Source organism: Pelobates fuscus, chromosome 9, assembly GCF_036172605.1.
Source record: "Pelobates fuscus isolate aPelFus1 chromosome 9, aPelFus1.pri, whole genome shotgun sequence".
Taxonomy (NCBI): domain Eukaryota; kingdom Metazoa; phylum Chordata; class Amphibia; order Anura; family Pelobatidae; genus Pelobates; species Pelobates fuscus.
In genome coordinates, this window is record NC_086325.1 from 154,678,499 (window position 1) to 154,697,249 (window position 18,751).

An 18,751-nucleotide genomic window follows, 5' to 3' on the forward strand; every position below is an offset into this window, starting at 1 on the left:
TGGAGACTGTATCACAGCTTTCTTCCGGATGTACTTTTAAAATACACTGCTGGGGTTCTTCCCCTAGATAATGTAATGCTGGAAATATCGTTCTGCTCTTCCTAGCCCCAGCATATGAAGGTTGATGTGACCCCGAGCTTGAGGTTTAACTCATATCTGTTTCAGTGGAGCTCAGACCTCAACCTGTGAAGCTAGTGATGGATCTCTTCATTTACTTAATTAGCTCTGTTCTAGGCTGATCCTGTATTTTTTTTATGGTTTCCCCAACTCTCTGTGCCCTAAATTTTCCCCCAGTGTATATATATATATATATATATATATATATATATATATATATTTTTTTTAAATCCTTTCACCCATTTTTACCTCTTATATTTGCCTTGACTGCGGTTCCAGATCTTTTCCTATCTCTCTATGGATTGTCTCTACCACCGTTTGCCCTTTCTCAACCCTGCAATTCAATTCCTGCAAAAACCCAACCCAATGCGCCACTCTTGGTAAAGCACACATAAACACCGCTGTAATAGATGCAAGGGATGCGATGGATAGCGAAGTATTTTGGGAAAATGGGACTTGACCAAGAAAGTGGAGCTTGCCTTATGTTTCATCCTTTGTCAAGGAGGAAGAAATACATAAGACAAACTAGTCCCTACTTTGCCGTATTTTATGAGAAAATGATCATAAACAAGAGAAAAAAAGAATTGATTCAGAGAGAGTTTCAGAACAGTAAGCAGTCCCAACACACAAATCTATTACTGCGTTGGAAATAAGCAAGTATTACTGGTAGCATTCTACGGGTTCCTCAGGCCAAGATAATTCACTACTATCACCACCACGCAAACAGACAGATGTCTTCTACGCACACACCTACGCAAACACATGGATCACTACATACTGTCACTACCCCAGTCAAAAACAAGCCAACACGCACTTCTAGTGGAGATCACTTATTTCCCTACCCAAAACAAATGGTGTCCAGTAGTGACTCTAGATTCCTACCTTCAACTGACCACATCACCACCATCACAACACCTATTCTCACTACAAGGCTCTGTACTCACTACCACTACTTTCATGAAATACATCCGATCCCTGTTAACCATGATAGGGTTTAACCCTTCTCACTACACATAGGGGCGGCCTCCACAGCTTCCAGCGCTAACATACCGATGCATATCATTAAATCACTGGGGCGTTGGAAGTCATCTGCATATACGACTTACATACCCAAACCTACACAAGAATTAAATGCTTTTAAAGAAATGTCTGGATAATTGTATATATATTTGTTGACTGTATTAAATATTTGGTTATTCACTTTTTGCCCTCTTTATTTACAGGCCTACCGTATCGTCGGTATCGGCACACCACAACCGACTTTGCTCTTTTATACTATCCTACGTTCTTACGTGAACCCTACTCCATATACGGCTATTTGCCCCTTACACAAATATATATATATATATATGAAATGTAAAGTTTCCTATAATAGGCTTCTGCAAACTGCGTCCCCTCAATCACTCTTTATCTTTTATACACAGTGTAGTGTTAGGAAGTGCATTCCATTGATATTTAATTTGCGCCCAGTTAAACATCTGATCCTTCTACTTATAACACCTGCAGGTTGTTTGTCTTTCTGCTTCATAAAAGGGCATCTAAATCCACCATCAACAATGATCGTGCTGAGTACACTTTGAATATATTAGAATAAATATTCTCTGATTATTGCATGCCTATCACCTAATTATGGCTTGTCACGCAGTTGAAAAATTTGCATTTGACTAATTCAGAAAAGGGTCATCGGATATCTAACATTGTTGCTTTAACAGTATTTTAAAGCCTTATACCTTGGATTCGTGTCTAAATTCTCTTCCTGCGCATTATGTAAGGACATTATTCACTGAACAGCAAATTGGAGTGAATTGAAAACGGAGTTACAAAATGTAGGATAAATAGCCAATTTGGAAAAAAAAAAATCCAACCCAGCTTTAGTCATAGTTGGGGTATTTTAACCTGAATTTTGCTATTCACTTGTTAGTTCACGACAATTTGCTCCCCTACCGGATTATCTGAATTGTAACATTTTTTTTAAAGGACCACTCTAGGCACCCAGACCACTTCAGCTTAATGAGGTGGTCTGGGTGCCAGGTCCTTCTAGGGTTAACCCATTTTTTCATAAACATAGCAGTTTCAGAGAAACTGCTATGTTTATGAATGGGTTAAGCCTTCCCCCTATGTCCTCTAGTGGCTGTCTCATTGACAGCCGCTAGAGGCGCTTGCGTGCTTCTCACTGTGATTTTCACAGTGAGAGCACGCCAGCGTCCATAGGAAAGCATTATGAATGCTTTCCTATGTGACCGGCTGAATGCGCGCGCAGCTCTTGCCGCGCGTGCGCATTCAGCCGACGGGGAGGAGAAGAGGAGGATCGGAGGAGGAGAGCAGGAGGAGATCTCTCCGCCCAGCGCTGGAAAAAGGTAAGTTTTTACCCCTTTCCCCTTTCCAGAGCCGGGCGGGAGGGGGTCCCTGAGGGTGGGGGCACCCTCAGGGCACTCTAGTGCCAGGAAAACGAGTATGTTTTCCTGGCACTAGAGTGGTCCTTTAAATCTTTAAAAATTCCACAACTTGACAATGACACAGTCGCAGCTTGACTACATGAGTCTAAATTTTGCAGATCGCCTTTAATGTCACTGCAGCTCACTATTTAGTCAATAAGCGTGTGTGTGCATCTAATGTTAGTGACAGCAATCAGTACACATATCTTCATCTATTACCCCGGCGTGATCGGCGATATGTGAGTATAGTCTAGAAACACACGAAGCATGGAAACCAAGACTCCAGTGCATTGAGATCACTCGCTTCTTTCTTCTTTGCTCTTGGGTGATTGGCAGTGGGTTTGTGATCTATGGATGTGTGTGTGGGAATTCAGCTCTGAATTCTTACAAAAGGCAAACGTGACTAGTAGAAGCTAAAGGGAATATGCGATTGCCTGCAACCTACTGGTGTGAAAGAAAACAGAATATATTTTAAATAAAGAAAATAAATGTATCCGGTATTATTGTGGACACGGAGAGAATATTATGTAAATCGTATTAGTAATAAATCCATTTAAAGATAAACCTCTCCAGTAAAATACAATTGGGTACTTGTGTATTAGGTGTTTTGTGTGTTCGGTTATACTGTGAATTTGTTTTTTCACCCAGCCCTGAATGATCTTATTTTAGCTACATTTATACATAATATTTTTTTACCTGGAAAATTAGAGGCTGCGCTCAACTTGGACAGCAAGGTAACTTTACACAATGGAACCCTGGTATAATAGCCCTCGGTGAATAGACAGCAGTGGGTAGGTATTATAAACCCGCCACCAAAAAAACACAAAAAACAAAACAAGACTCTAATTATTTGTTAAAAAGACATCGATCTATATGAAGATAGTTCTCTCCTTCCGAAAGTTGAGGAGTTAACATCATTGTTTAATGTGGGCAGGAAAAAGCCTTATAAGGGAAGTAAAAAGAAAAACCAAACATATTGACATTTACTGCCTGTATTAGGGTTGCTGTCTGCGCGGGACATCATGGCACTCTGCGCTGTACTGGCATGGTGTTCTGGTCTGGGCATTGTGGCTTTCAGTACTGGATTTGATAACACTCCACTCTGCATCAACAAGTGATCTATACTGGAAACATTCATCATTCGAATGATGTTCTGTGCTAGATGCCGCATTCAACTTGGCATGCTTTATGTGACATGATGGTATTCACTTCCGTATTAGGATGACCTTTGTTTTTTACCTTTAGCAATAACTGACATGCTCACTCCATCGAATATAGAGCAAGGAGAGAGGCCGCCTCTCCTCAGCTCCTTCTCCCGTAGGCTGCAATGATTCAATGCCGGCTCCTGAAGGCTAAGTGTGATTGGTTCACTGAGGAGTAGTTTCAGGCTAGTGAATCAGGATTATGACTGTGTTTGTGGCAGCCTGCTCTGCATGCGTCCCATCGGCAGCCAAGCTCTGCCCCTACAGATAGCATTTTAACCCGTCTGCCCTCTCTCGCAACCAAATCTTTCTCTACCTCGGTCCTTCACACCTCCACTGCCTCTTTCAGTCACATGCTGGTGACTCATGATATGATGGAATCTTCACTAACTACCTTCCATATGACCTGTCCTAAATCCCATCCGTGAGCATCCACTAAACAGAGAATTGTTTGGAGTTCAAAGCAAATGGAAGGCCAAACTAAAGTCAGCTTTTGGGCTTGAAATTTGAAATTCACTTTGAATTCTGAACAATTCTCCCTTTAGTAAATAACTCTGTTGTGTGTTCTGTTCGTGCTCCTCTCATGTATGTGGTTATTGGTTATATGTGGAACATTCTCCACTTGCCTTACAAGTCTGCTTGTTAATGCCCATTACTGTAACACTGTACTGGTGTCTCTTTCTTAATTGTTGATCGCGGTGGTGGCATGTTTGTTATCTGCAGCTGGTTTCTTGAATAGTCTAGGTGCTGCTGCTTTGCTGCCCAGATGTTCTGCGGTGCAAGCGGCCCGTTTTTCTTTGCTTCAGAGAGAGCTACATCTCTCGACATTAACAGAGCAGCTATTGGACACCAACCCAATGGTGTGACACAACACGGCCATACGATGCATTCCCTGCTACTCTGCTTATAGTAAATCTCTTTTATCACTTCATTAAGATGATTCAGTAATTATTTACTGCCGTGTAACTCGTACAACAGTTACAAATACCCTCCCACTGTCTAATTAAAGGGTATTCTACTCTTTCAAGTTCATTCTTTATTTTCCGCATTACATTATTTTTGGTTCTCTTCCATTCTCATTTACAAGGTGGAACAGCGAAGTCAAGAGTAAGGTGGTGAACTAATGAATCCACAAGCAACGTTCTCATTTCCTTGCGCATATTATGGATATATAATATATACACACATACACAAAATGTAAAAACTTGCAGTACATATAAATAAATGGTGCCTGGTGGTTAATCAAGCCCAAAATGTATAAAATACAAAAAAGGGTAAGGGATAGCACTTCAAGGTCTTGATGTAAAATAAAAAAATAAAATATTTTTGATGTTTCGGTTTTCTTAAAAATTAAAAAAAAAAAAAAAAGCCTTTCATCAGGACAAACTGTATATCTATAGTGTAGGAGAAAACTAGCTGTCGGAGATGTAGCCAGTTATTAGGGAAGGGATTTGAAGAAAAAAACATTCAGTGCTGGCATTTTAATGATGACTCAAGAAAGCTTTTATCCCGGGAACCAGAAATCAAGGCTTTCAGCTAGTGTTGGGTTAACAATTTATTCCATTTTTGTCCATTAGATTTACTGAGCACACGGTTTTGTCAATCTGCGCTATAAACCACAGTCTGCAATGCCGACTGTGAGCTGCTAATGCTTTTTGCAAAGAGTTTCTATTTAAATGCCCAAATAGATCATTCTTCTGGTTCAAATGCTTTAACCTTAAAAAGAGCTGTAAATGTAATGTTTGAAAAATATATTTACACCCTCCCTCCCACAGATTGCTCAACAAAATTTTAAATTTATGATTTTCAAGATATTGGATGCATTTTTGGGGAGAATAAAGCTTCTCAAACTGTATTGTATAAGGGGATTATATGGTCTGGTACCCACCTGTACAAGGGAGTAGGGTGTCTGGTACCCACCTAAACTAGGGAATAGAGTGGCAGGTACCCTACTAGGGAATAAAGGGTCTGTTACTCACCTGTACTTAGCAGATTGAGGGTCTGGTACCCACCTGTAGGGGATAAATGAGGGATAATTACTGTTCGGTTACTATAGTATACTAGGGGAATAAATGTTCTGTTACTCTTCTATATTAGGAGCTAAATATTTTGTTACTCTTCAGAACTAGGGGCTAAAGTATATAGTACTTACCTGAACCTGGGCATAACGTTCTGGGAATTATAGGTGATGGCACCCGTCAGAAACCACCATTTAGGCATTCACACCTACAGCAGCTTTTAGAATACAAACAGAGAAGGTTCCAGGACATTTTACAGAAAGGGCTATTCCTGACATTCATCATGATCCCTCGCGTTACTCTGCGTGACTACTAACATTGAAAATATGATTAATATGGCAAAATAATCAGTAAGATATATAGAATTTTAAACACATACATTATCATTTTTCTCTTTTCTTGTTTTACCCTCTAATTCCATACTAAACTTTGCCTGCTCTCAGATAAGTTCTAAGGAACCTAGAAAGACTGTGTTTATGAATTCTAAAATAGGATTTAAGTGCTCAAAATGCAAACATGGCTCAGTATGTTGAAATTTTACCCAGAAATCGAATACAGTTTAAAATAAATAGAATGTTCGTAATGACAAGTGGCTTATGGTCTGAAATAGTTTATTTATTTTATCCTTCAGGGCATACCAATAGTACCTTAAATATATTGCACACCATGGGGCCAGTAAAGAAAACCAGGAGTAGAATACATTAAAGGAACTAGTCCGTTTTTTGGTTTGTTTTTTTTGGGTGGGGGATGTGGGGGAGGGGGGCTGGGGGGGATTGTTTGTTTTTGCCATTAAGGAATACTCTAATCTGGTTCCTTTGCTAGATTAAATCACTGGGCCCTCTTTAACAAAACACACAAAAAACTCTTTAAAAACTCATTTAACTGACCTGCAGGTCAGCACCAGGTGCACAGTGCAGGCCGATGCTCCTACTTCTACTGTCAGGTCAACCTTAAAGGGACACTCCAGGCACCCAGACCACTTCTGCTCATTGGAGTGGTCTGGGTGCCAACTCCCACTACCCTTAACCCTGCAACTGTAATTATTGCAGTTTTTCATAAACTGCAATATTTACATTGCAGGGTTAACTCCACCTCTAGTGGCTGTCTATTAGACAGCCACTAGAGGTCACTTCCTGGGTTCTAGCACAGGTTTCCTGTGCTAGAGCGTCGCTGGACGTCCTCACGCTGTGTGAGGACCTCCAGCGTCGCTCAAAATCCCATAGGAAAGCATTGAAATGATTTTTCAATGCTTTCCTATGGGGAGACGTAATGCACATGCGCGGCATTTCCGCGCATGCGCATTAGGTCTCCTCGGCCGGTGAGCGAGATTAGTCTCGCCCACCGGCCGACGTAAGCACTAGGAGGAGCGTCGCGGAGGCGGAGACAGCGGCGAGGGACATCGCCGCTGTCCCAGGTAAGTGACTGAAGGGGTTTTTACCCCTTCAGTAACCGGGGATTGGTGGGTGGGAGGGAGATGGACCCTGCAGTGCCAGAAAAACGGATCGTTTTTCTGGCACTGGAGTTTCCCTTTAATGATCTGTCTCCAGTCAAACAGTTCTCACACAGAAGCATGGCAGACATGTGGCGCATGCGCAGTAATCTCCTTAATCTGCCAATTCAATGCTTCTTTGTAGCAAAGCTACTGGACACACACCAAACGTCCAGTGTCGGCATGCATTGCGTGCTGATACTGGACTGGAAATACATTACATTATTCAATATATTCTTGTAAGTAGACCCTGGCTGCAGTCTGTCTGACAGCCACTAGAGGCATGTCAATTGTGTAATGTAAGTTGTGCTGTTTCTGCTATAGAAAACAGTACTGTGTGTCCTTCAAGTGGTTTTGGTACTTAGAGTGTCTCTTATAAGGCTATCTCTTATTATATATTTATACCAGTCAAATGATGCTTTTATATCCAAATTGACAAATGAGCTTATGTTTTCAATCACAATCTGATCCATTAAAATAGCATTGATAACCCTGTTCTGTTAGTTCTTACAATTTACCGCTGTTGATTCTCCTTTGATCTTAAAGGAACATTATAGCGTTAAGAATACAAACGTTCTAACCACCCGCCAGTGGTCATGGCGCTTGAATCCCAAACTACTCCACGACCCCATAATTAGAAACACCACGTCTCAAGCCATCGCAGATTACTTCGCCCTAAATACACACTCGGTTACCTCACCGGGCACCCTATGGGCAGCACATAAAACAGTGATTAGGGGCACCCTAATTAGTCAAGCCGCCCATTACAAAAAACAACGCTTAGCAAAACTGGAACAGAACCTTAACGAACTTCGCCTCTTAGAAGCTGACTTCAAAACCCAACCTACCCCAGACCTAGAAACCAAAATACATCAACTCCAAATCGCGATCAAAGACTTCATGTCCACAGACACCACCAAAGCCCTCCAATGGACACGCCAACTCTTCTATGAAAAATCCAATAAAGCAGATACACTACTCGCCCACAAACTCAAACGTAGAACAGCCCATAAAAATATTACTAAACTCAATGCTAAAGACGGGACACCACAAGAGTCACCAGACAAAATTGCCACCATATTCCAGGAATACTTCACGGACCTATATGACCATAGCCCTCAGCACAGACGGGATCCCACCCTCCTGACCACTAGAATTAACAAATATCTAGACGCACTTACCCTACCCTCACTAACACCCGAAGGAGCTCAACGACTATCAACAGAAATCACAGCAGAAGAAATTGCAAACGCACTCAAAACCCTCAAACCTAACAAATGCCCAGGTCCAGATGGGTTCACAGGCCTTTACTATAAAACCTTTGCGACAGCGCTCATCCCACAACTAAGTAAACTCTTCAACTCACTCATGCGTGGAGACCCTCTCCCCCCCGACATGCTACGAGCAAACATATGCCTTCTCCCAAAACCTGGTAAATCACACCTAGACCCAGGTCACTTCAGACCGATCTCCCTACTGAATGTTGATGTCAAACTATTCACAAAAGTAATGGCCGAAAGACTAAACCCCCTACTCCCCCTCCTTATACATCCGGATCAAGTGGGATTTATCCCCCACAGACAAGCCAGTGACAACACCCGACGCACCTTCGACCTCATCTGGTATGCCGACCACAATCGCCTCCCGACCCTCCTACTATCCCTCGACGCAGAAAAAGCCTTCGACAGACTACTCTGGCCCTTCCTTTTTGCGACACTACATAAATTCGGCTTTCCAACACCCTTCATTGACGCACTAGGATCCCTCTACTCATCACCCACAGCCACCCTCCTCCTTCACTCTACCACACCCCCCACCTTTCCCATTAAGAATGGAACAAGACAAGGATGCCCATTATCCCCAATACTATTCGCCCTTTCGCTCGAACCCCTCCTCCAGACCCTCAGACACCACCAAGACATTCAAGGACTTAACATCAGGGGGGAAACATACAAAATCGCTGCATATGCGGATGACGTTCTCCTCACACTCACGGACCCACTACAATCCCTCCCACCCCTATCGACCGAATTAACGAACTACGCTGAAGTCTCGGGCTACAAACTTAACCTGGAAAAAACAGAAGCCCTCCCGATCCAAATGGACAAAACTACACTACAAATACTCAAATCGCGACACCCTTTCACTTACCAACATACAGCCATTAAATATCTGGGCATCACACTCCCAACAGACCTTGCACAAACCTACAACCTTAACTACACGCCCCTGATAGATACCGCCTCACAAGACCTAGAAAAGTGGAATACCATGGCAATATCATGGATAGGCAGAATGACGTCCATCAAAATGAACCTACTGCCTAGGTTCTTATACCTGTTTCAAACGCTCCCGATCCCGATCAATATCCCAGACTTCAAACGACTGCAAACCAAAATAGACAAATTTATATGGGCAGGTAAAAGAGCAAGGATAGCTCGCAAGACTCTATATATCCCAAACAAACAAGGAGGACTCGGACTCCCCAACCTCACCCAGTACTTCCAATCCACCCAAATATCGCAAACAATCCAAATCCACGCCAACCCGGGTAGTAAGAGATGGGTAGACCTGGAACACATCATATTTGGATCAGATTTTCCCTCCTTGCGAATATGGCTCCCAAAAGAAGCTAGACCACCGATCCCCCCCACCTCCCCAGCGATACTAACCATGTTCAAAACATGGGACAAAGTCACTGCAAAACACAAGCTTATCTCAAACCCCTCCCCACTAATGCCCATCCTCAGGAACACAAACTTTGAACCAGGTATGTCCCCAAGGGACTTCTCCCATTTCGAGGACAATAACCTGACGCGCATCCACCACTTCTACAAAAATCAAACCATCGTACCCTTCGCTGACCTCCCCCAGCAAACCCCCCTCACAACTAAAGACCTGTTCCGCTATCTCCAAATCCGCAGCTATGTAGAAACCCCACACATACGACAAGCAAGTATTACCCCTCTCACACCACTAGAAACTGCATGCATTAACCACCCACTCCAGAAGGGACAAATATCGAAAATATACTCCTTACTGAGCACACATTCAAGAGAAGGCTCAATGCCTTATGTTGCCGCCTGGGAAAGAGACCTAGGCCCCATAAGTGATCAAAGCGACTGGAAAGACATATGGGAAGCCACCGCGACAATATCCATATGTGTCCAACACAAAGAGCAAGCCTACAAAACCCTTTTCAGATGGTACCTCACCCCATTACGCTTAAAACAAATGAAACAAACAAACTCAGACCTATGCTGGAAAGGCTGTGGAAGTAAAGGCACATACCTACACACATGGTGGGACTGCCCCAAAGTAACCATAGTATGGCAGCAAATAGCACAAAAAGCGACACAAGCACTTCACACAACCATCCCGATGGACCCATGGCTTTGGCTATTATCCAGACCCCTACACGATATCCCTAGAGCTCAGAATAAACTCATAGCCAAACTGGCACTAGCCACCAGGAGAGCAATAGCTGAAAAATGGGGCAGTCCTGACACCCCCACCATGACCCAGATTACACGAAAAATACATGAAGCCATGACCATGGATAAACTCACAGCCCTCGTACATGACACTACTAAACATTTCAATAAAATCTGGGATCCGTGGATATACGAATTTCCACCTAACTAAAACAACTCAACATAGTACTGGCGGACCAGGCGTGCGAGCCCACCTGGGTTGCAAAACCCCGTACACACCAAAACCCGCTTCCCCGCCTCTGACCGGCGCTACCTCACCCCAAACTTCACCCCATACCAAACCCCTCACCCCCTCACTTACCAGTACTACACTCACACCGCAACACACCCAACCTACCTCACCCCGGCAAACTAGCTGCACACCCCCTAAAGACCAATCCGACCACCTTAAATAGCTAACACGCATACCACATCACAGTAAAAGCCCGAGACTACACACCTAGGGAATCTATGAGAAAAACTTACACTCACGGCTATCGACACACACACACCCAGACGGACATAGGATAACTACTACCCGTGCAACACCTCCAGATCAGAAGAAGACAAAACCCAAGTCATGACCCTACACACCCGACCACTTGAAACCATAACCTACAATGGTCACTTACCCAATACAGAGACTGCCTCACCACACGGACCATCCCATCCTGCTCTCTACTCCCTGTCCCACCCCCCTCAATACTACCCTCTCACTCCGGATAAAAAAACAACACGAACCAAGACAGAGATAGAGCCCAGAAGACAAAAACCCTAGGGATACTTTAGAGCTCATTGTTAGACCCTTCTACCATCCTAAAAAGCAGACAAACCTTCACTGGAAGATACACATCACAAACTTACCCGAATCCAGACCAGAAAAGTGGACTCAACCCCCCTTTACACCACCAGGACCCACCACACAAGCAACAGAATAAACAAATAACACGGTCACAGACAACTCAACTAACTACCAAGCAAACCTCCCCGACAGACTTCAATCTGTTAGGCTTATAACAAATGGGGAAAGTCCACGTGTAAATACGAACAGCCATATGGGTATAACACAATTGTCACAGTCGAACTTGAGAAAGTATAACCGCTAAGCTTATATCTGATGTCTAACTTATGTAAATGTGCACGTTTATCCGGTATTTACAGTATTACGAATTAACCCCCAACTTTCTCTTCTGTACCCCCACCCCTTATTACAAAACCTCTCAAAACAAGGAATTTATAAAAACCAACTTCCCGGGGCAAAGGCACGAACAACAAGGTACTACAGCCCGGTCTTTGACCCCCTTCCCTTTTTATCCTACCCGTAACCCCACACCCCCACGAGATACCCCTAATATTGGTTATAGACACAAAAAGGCAAGTAATCACCATTGGTACAATGCCTGATACGCAAAGTTAAGGACTATGCACCCTACCCCCCACCCTTCTCATTTCTGTTCCCCACCCCAATCCCTAAACAAAAACAACAGACATCGACCAAATGTAGAAAATGTTTATTTGCAATCAAAGCAGGTGGACACCACCAACAGATAAATTATGTATATGCTTGAAATGTTTGCCTACTGTTAAACGCACAAGTCTGTTCTGTGAAATTTGTACTACAAACCTTAACCTCCCGTTTTCTTTTCTGTACCCCCACCCCATAAAACAAAAATCTTTCAAAATAAAGAATTTATAAAAAAAAAGAATACAAACGTGTATTTCTGATACTTTAGTGTTCTAATCCCTATGTAGATTCAGGTGCCCTCCTAAATAGAAAATAAAGTTTTATATACATTTTTTCCAGCCCTGAGACTCACTCCGTGCAGCCATGTCCACAGGCAGTCTCAGCCTTGTCTTCTCATTTAATCCAAGCATTGGGGGTCCACGCTTGTCTAGTCACATTCTTCTCATAGGGAAGCATTTCATCCAATATTTTTCCCTATAATAGTATTTGAGGACATTCATTGTCCTGATGCAATGCATGAGTACGTCACATGTCACATAACGGAGATTGGCACGTTCGTAACAGCAGAAGCACCCTCTAGTGGCCATCCAGAAGACCACCACTAGAGGTGTGTTTAGCCCTACAATTGAAATATTGCCGCATCTTCAAAACAGTAAGGTTTTACATTACAGAACTACAACTATAGGGCCTATAGCGTCCTTTAAAGCTGATTCAGCTCATGAGACTATTTTATGGAAATTTAGGGAAATGCTGTCCCCTTAGTGATTTCATAGGTTATCATGAAATAGCCACAATTTAAAAAAAAAAATTCTTCATTTTTATTTGTTTTAAAATATTCTGCATCAGTTTATATTAAGGGGGAAAAAACATATTATCAGTAAATGTGATTGACATTTTTAAAAACCATTAGCAGAAAAATTATAACAATCCGAATCTGGGTGTTAAAAGTTATGAACACAGGACTGCAATAATAGATCATTTCTTAAACCTTAAAATAGAAAAACAAATGAATAAGTGAAAGAACAGTTCTAATGACAGAACCACTGATATAGCAGCTCCTCTCGATTTAAGCTCCCTGTTCTGCTATCAGACAGTATTTCACTTTTTTCGTGACAGTTTGAATATGGATTTTAACTGAAGGGGATGAGAAATGCATAGAGTAATTCAGGAAATGCCAAGGAAAGGAGCACTTTTGGGGTTTAAAGAATGAAATACTTTGAATTTGTCTGGCGTTAAGCGCCAGCAAGGCACAGTTAAAATGTTCTCCCTCTTCGGAACTATACTTCTGCTATCAGTTCCGCTTGTCCTGTCTCCATGACATCAATCATCACTAGCTCAAGGCTTCGAAAAATATCGTCACAGGCAGATGTTGGGCCTGTCTTGGGATTAGAAATATCTGTTTTCATTAAGTATAAATTAACTTAATCACCAGGTAGGGAAGATAAAAAGCATAAACAGTATCCCCTTCAGCTTTCATTAAAATTAAAATTCTATTTAAAACAGAGCTTATATTTTCTAAGACCCAATCTCGCTTTGAAAAAGATTATATCTGTTGTAAATTTTTTGACAGTGACAGAAACAGAACCAGCTTTACCGGGGACAGCGATATAATGTATAATTTAACTTCTGCTCTGTGTCCCATTTTCACAAATGATTTTATCTGAACACTTTAAGCAATAATTAGTCTCTGACATTGAACAATTTTGCATACTGAAATTCTGGAGCGAGAAAAGAGCACTCATGTTTGGAAGTGATAGGGGGCTTCTTAGAGAGAGCATACAGAATGTCATTTAGTGAAGCGTTATTTGGTATGACTTTTTAACATAGTTACCGAGCTAATCCATTATTCACATTCAAATTCCAGGACTAAGTGCTGCAGAAGAATTTTAATCTTGTTGTTTTCTTTAGTTTTTTTTTTTTTTTTTTTATTATCTATTTATTTTTGAAGGGGGGGGTTGTGGTTCTAAAATACCTCAATACATTTATTTCAAAAGAAAAAAATACTTTTTCTTTTTTTGTTATTATTAGAGTTATTATTATTTTATCCTTTTATTTTTAATTTTTTTTGCAACTATATGTTTGTATCTGATAGTATACACAGCCAAACGTCTGCCCTCCTAAGGGGCTTTATATTGGAATGTATATTCACTACCTTAATCAAATGTGTATGTATTATTCAAATTACTGCCAAGGATGGATAGGTGGGGTGGTAATTATATAGATGGATAGATGCAGGGCTTTTAGCCCAATTGTAAATGTTACCCACCCTCCTAAAACCAGCCCTATACTAAGTCCAACCGTAATGTGTTCTATAAATCACACCAGGGCACTAAACCTTTGATTGATTTGATTCAGACCATTAATTGCATCTATTTAACTATTTACCCCACTGTATTATAACCCTGCACCCACTGTGATGTATAATAACGCCATGTTTAGTGTCCCAAATTATATAAATGGAGGCCTTAGTTCTCTCGGTATTGCAGGGGACTTGAGGCTAACAATAAAATGGTGCCAAAATTTAACCAACGCAGGGCCTTTCAGAACTCCACGTGGGGCTCAGAAGTGGCATCGCCCATGGATAGACGGATAGGTAGATGATGGATGATTAGCAACTACCCTGTGTCAATCAGCTAACTGTTCTTTGGAAACAGCGGTTACATGCTGCTGGAACTAATACAGTTTGGAAGCTTAATATAAAGAAGGTTTATTGACTTGTATATGGTTTTATTTATTCTTTGTTTTTTTGTTTGTTTGTTTTAATGAAAAAGTACCACACCAGATTCCTACAACCTGAAATGTTCAGTTAATAATCTGACTGCTTATTGGTAGAATTGGAGCCAGAAACTGGAGGCTTCTGGTTTGTTCCCAAACAATGGGAAATGTTGCCTGCCAATTGCTTCTTTTAACAGTAGAGGGCGCTGCACGCAGTGCTTACACTCCACCTTTTCTGTCTCCAGGCCAGTATCATACATAACCTTTTACACCAGCCTAACAGTTTGAAGCACCACCTTATTTCATCAAATGCGGTTTGCATGTGTGTACATGTCTGATGTTCCTTTTTTTTTTTTTTTAGCAATTGAGGTTGTTTATGAAAAAAAGCAGTCAGGTTAATTAACATAGATTAATGTGTACAGGTACTCCATGAATATGGTTTTTGTTTGTATTTTGTTTAGTTTTTTTCCCGAGAGGTAAAAAAAAAAAAAGCGAATATTTTAAACAGATGAAGAAATTAGGCACGCAGCATGCTATTAAAATGGGATATGGAGGTTTTGGCGCTGCATCTAGTTGCAAAATAAATTTTTTCTAAAAAGGCCATTATCATTTGCTTCTTGAAATCTTCGGAGCCTTACATAGTTGCTGACATAGAATATCCTGATTACTAAGTTCACTATTACAAACTTTGTTGATGTCGGTCCTATAAGTAGTTAAGGTTTTCAGCATATCACTGTCACCATATAGGTATTAGGGAGCTACCAACTCAGGTAAATCTCAAGATTTTAATAGAAAAAAAGAAAAGACGGTTTTAGGTCTCTTGATAGTGGTCCATCCAGCTTAAAAGGGCCTTACCCTAATTTGTAATTACCAAAAACCTGTTCCAAATGAGGAACCCAAACGGTGTTGGATAGCCTTTAGAATCCAGAGCTTCTAGTTTCAATTTAGGGAGAACCCCCAAAGTAACAATTAAAAATGTATGGACATCATATGGGAAAGAAAACTAAAAGACAATGCCCTCACGCTTAACCAGTGCTAAATTATATGGAAAAATCCTTTATTGATTGCTAGGATAAATGTAGAGTGGCATGTCCACTAAATGTCTCAAAGTAGGAGTAAGTTTGTCTCTTCACGAGAGGTAATGATGTAAGTCTGCCTATATACACTAAGCCAAAAATTTTGCAAATAATGTTAACCTCTCTTGCCTAAATGGCAACAGTGCATCGATAGTAGTGATACACAGGAGGGATCTATACTTAGAAATAAATAGAAGTATGCCAAGTGCCATTCTATTTGAATCATGCCCACAGCACGTATATTCCCCCATGCCTTACCCAGGCACCTTTAAAGGATAATACTCCCAGCTGCCCTCAAATGGAACTATAACATACTTGTAAATCTCAAGTGAATAGTAGGTAACCCAGAATATGGAGGTAAAAAAGCCCCTGTTAGGGTCATGCACACGTCTTCCAAGTACAGAGGTAACCTCTCCAGCAAAACTGGAGAAAGCCTTATCGGATAAGTAACTCCCTATGTGGATACAGAGCGTACATATGAGGTACCGCTAGAATAGTCATATCCCAGAGTAGCTAAGTGTTATTGAATCTAACGTAAGCATGATTACTAGGTCCTCGGTTGCTAACAGCTAAGATGCCTCCTAACTAAGAGACGAACTGAATCATTCCTCCCTTGTAAGGTCCTACATCAATAAGCCCAACACCACACCAAAATAAAAAATAATATTAGGAGAATGGCGAGCAAAAGGCCTGATGCGCGTTTCGGCGCTGTAAGAATGCGCCTTTGTCTGGATAGCAGTTTCAGGCAAGTGGAATTAACCTTTGCCTGCCACCCCACGCGGCCGCCAGACTCCTAGCAGCAATGTCCATGGTAACAGTGCCATTTTACATTTAGTTGGGACTAAGCCTATATGACTTTGCTGACTCTGCACCACTTTAGTTCCCCAATAATAGTCTGTTGGGGTTAAGGGTCAAATTATGATATAAAATCATTTCAATCAGGATAGAATGAAAATGTGTTAATTGTGCCAAAAATGGGAGATAGACCTACATTTTCTTCCATGGAAACTCGTCTTAGAAATTTCTTCTAGATGTCTATAGTTAAAATACGATGGGAATCATAGGAGAAGGAAGTTCATTTGCATCAAATGCCCTTGCAATGCAATTTAGAAGGTAGTTTTAAATGTCTTTGAAATAGTGCGAGGTTGTTGTATCTGTCACACAGATGACCTACCTGAAATGTCTGTTCTAGCCTGCAGATGGGATTCCTATATATAGTTGCTATTGCTTCCCTATATAATGACATTATCAGCCTCCAACTCTCTTGAGATTACCTAATTTGGGCAACTGCCCATACTGTACAGACATGAGGACATCCAGCATCTTCTAAATCCCCATAGGAAATCACTGATTCAATGCTTTCCTATGGGAAAGGCTTATTGAGCGCACTGCGAATGCACATTAGTTTTCTTTTCGTGATGACTTCTGAAGAGGTGGAGATAGACCAAGAACCGGGGGTCCTTGGCGCTGGAATCAGGAAAGCATTTAAAGGCTTTTTTCACACTTAAATTGCCAGCGGGGGACAAGGGGGGGTATGGTGTTCCTTTACTTAAATATTTGACAAATAATTCTTATAAAGACAGCACTTTGCATGTTGCAACAAGCACTACACCAGTGATGAAAAACCGTGCAACAAGCTTGTGAGTTATATTTCCCATGATACAAAGTGTGGCCAAAAGCATCATGGGAGTTGTAAGTGTAAGCATGCATATTGAGCTTTGCTCTGCTGTTTGTGAGTAGAGAAATGATGCCGCCCTACCTGTCTCATTACTCTATTTCTTGCCTTCTTATTTTATTACTGTTCGTTCAACAGAATATCATGCATCAATTCCAGATTGTTAATCTCTGCTCCTGTGTAATGTGCTGCATATTAAAAATTGATATTTTAATACAAGAATGATTTATGAAAGAAGTTCTGACTGTTAGAATAATAACACTCTAAGCTATTTGCTAACAAAATGCGTTTCCACAAAATTAACTTGGACAAACTTTTTTGTTGTTGTTGTCAGTGCAAGAGAAATGATTAACGCCTTCTCGTCTGTCGACATATAAAAATAATCACTCCTGCAAGTCCAACATTTCTGAAAAGTAAATCTGCAAAGTGTCCAAGTTTAGAGTTTAAATCTTTTCTATCCTAGTGTCCCTCTTTTCTAGGAGCTCCATATTGTTGGTGTGTCTGAGTGTATAACAAAGCTCCACAGCAATAATACTCCCAGTAATGTGTCTGTGTGTATAACAGTGCCCCACAGCAATAATACTCCCAGTAATGTGTCTGAGTGTATAACAGAGCTCCCCAGCAATAATACTCCCAGTAATGTGTCTGCGTGTATAACAGCTCCACGGCAATAATACTCCCAGTAATGTGTCTGAGTGTATAACAGAGCTCCCCAGCAATAATACTCCCAGTAATGTGTCTGAGTGTATAACAGAGCTCCACAGTAATAATACTCCCAGTAATGTGTGTGAGTGTATAACAGAGCTCCACAGCAATAATACTCCCAGTAATGTGTCTGTGTGTATAACAGAGCTCCACAGCAATAATACTCCCAGTAATGTGTCTGTGTGTATAACAGAGCTCCACAGCAATAATACTCCCAGTAATGTGTCTGAGTGTATAACAGAGCTCCACAGTAATAATACTCCCAGTAATGTGTCTGCGTGTATAACAGAGCTCCACAGCAATAATACTCCCAGTAATGTGTCTGTGTGTATAACAGAGCTCCACAGCAATAATACTCCCAGTAATGTGTCTGAGTGTATA

At 41.3% G+C, this 18,751-nt stretch overlaps 1 protein-coding gene across 1 annotated transcript in view; it reads left to right on the forward strand.

The window, feature by feature from the left end:
* TTLL11 (tubulin tyrosine ligase like 11) overlaps window positions 1-18,751 on the forward strand; it is a 170,200-nt gene that overhangs the window by 102,884 nt on the left and 48,565 nt on the right. The window lies entirely within an intron of this gene.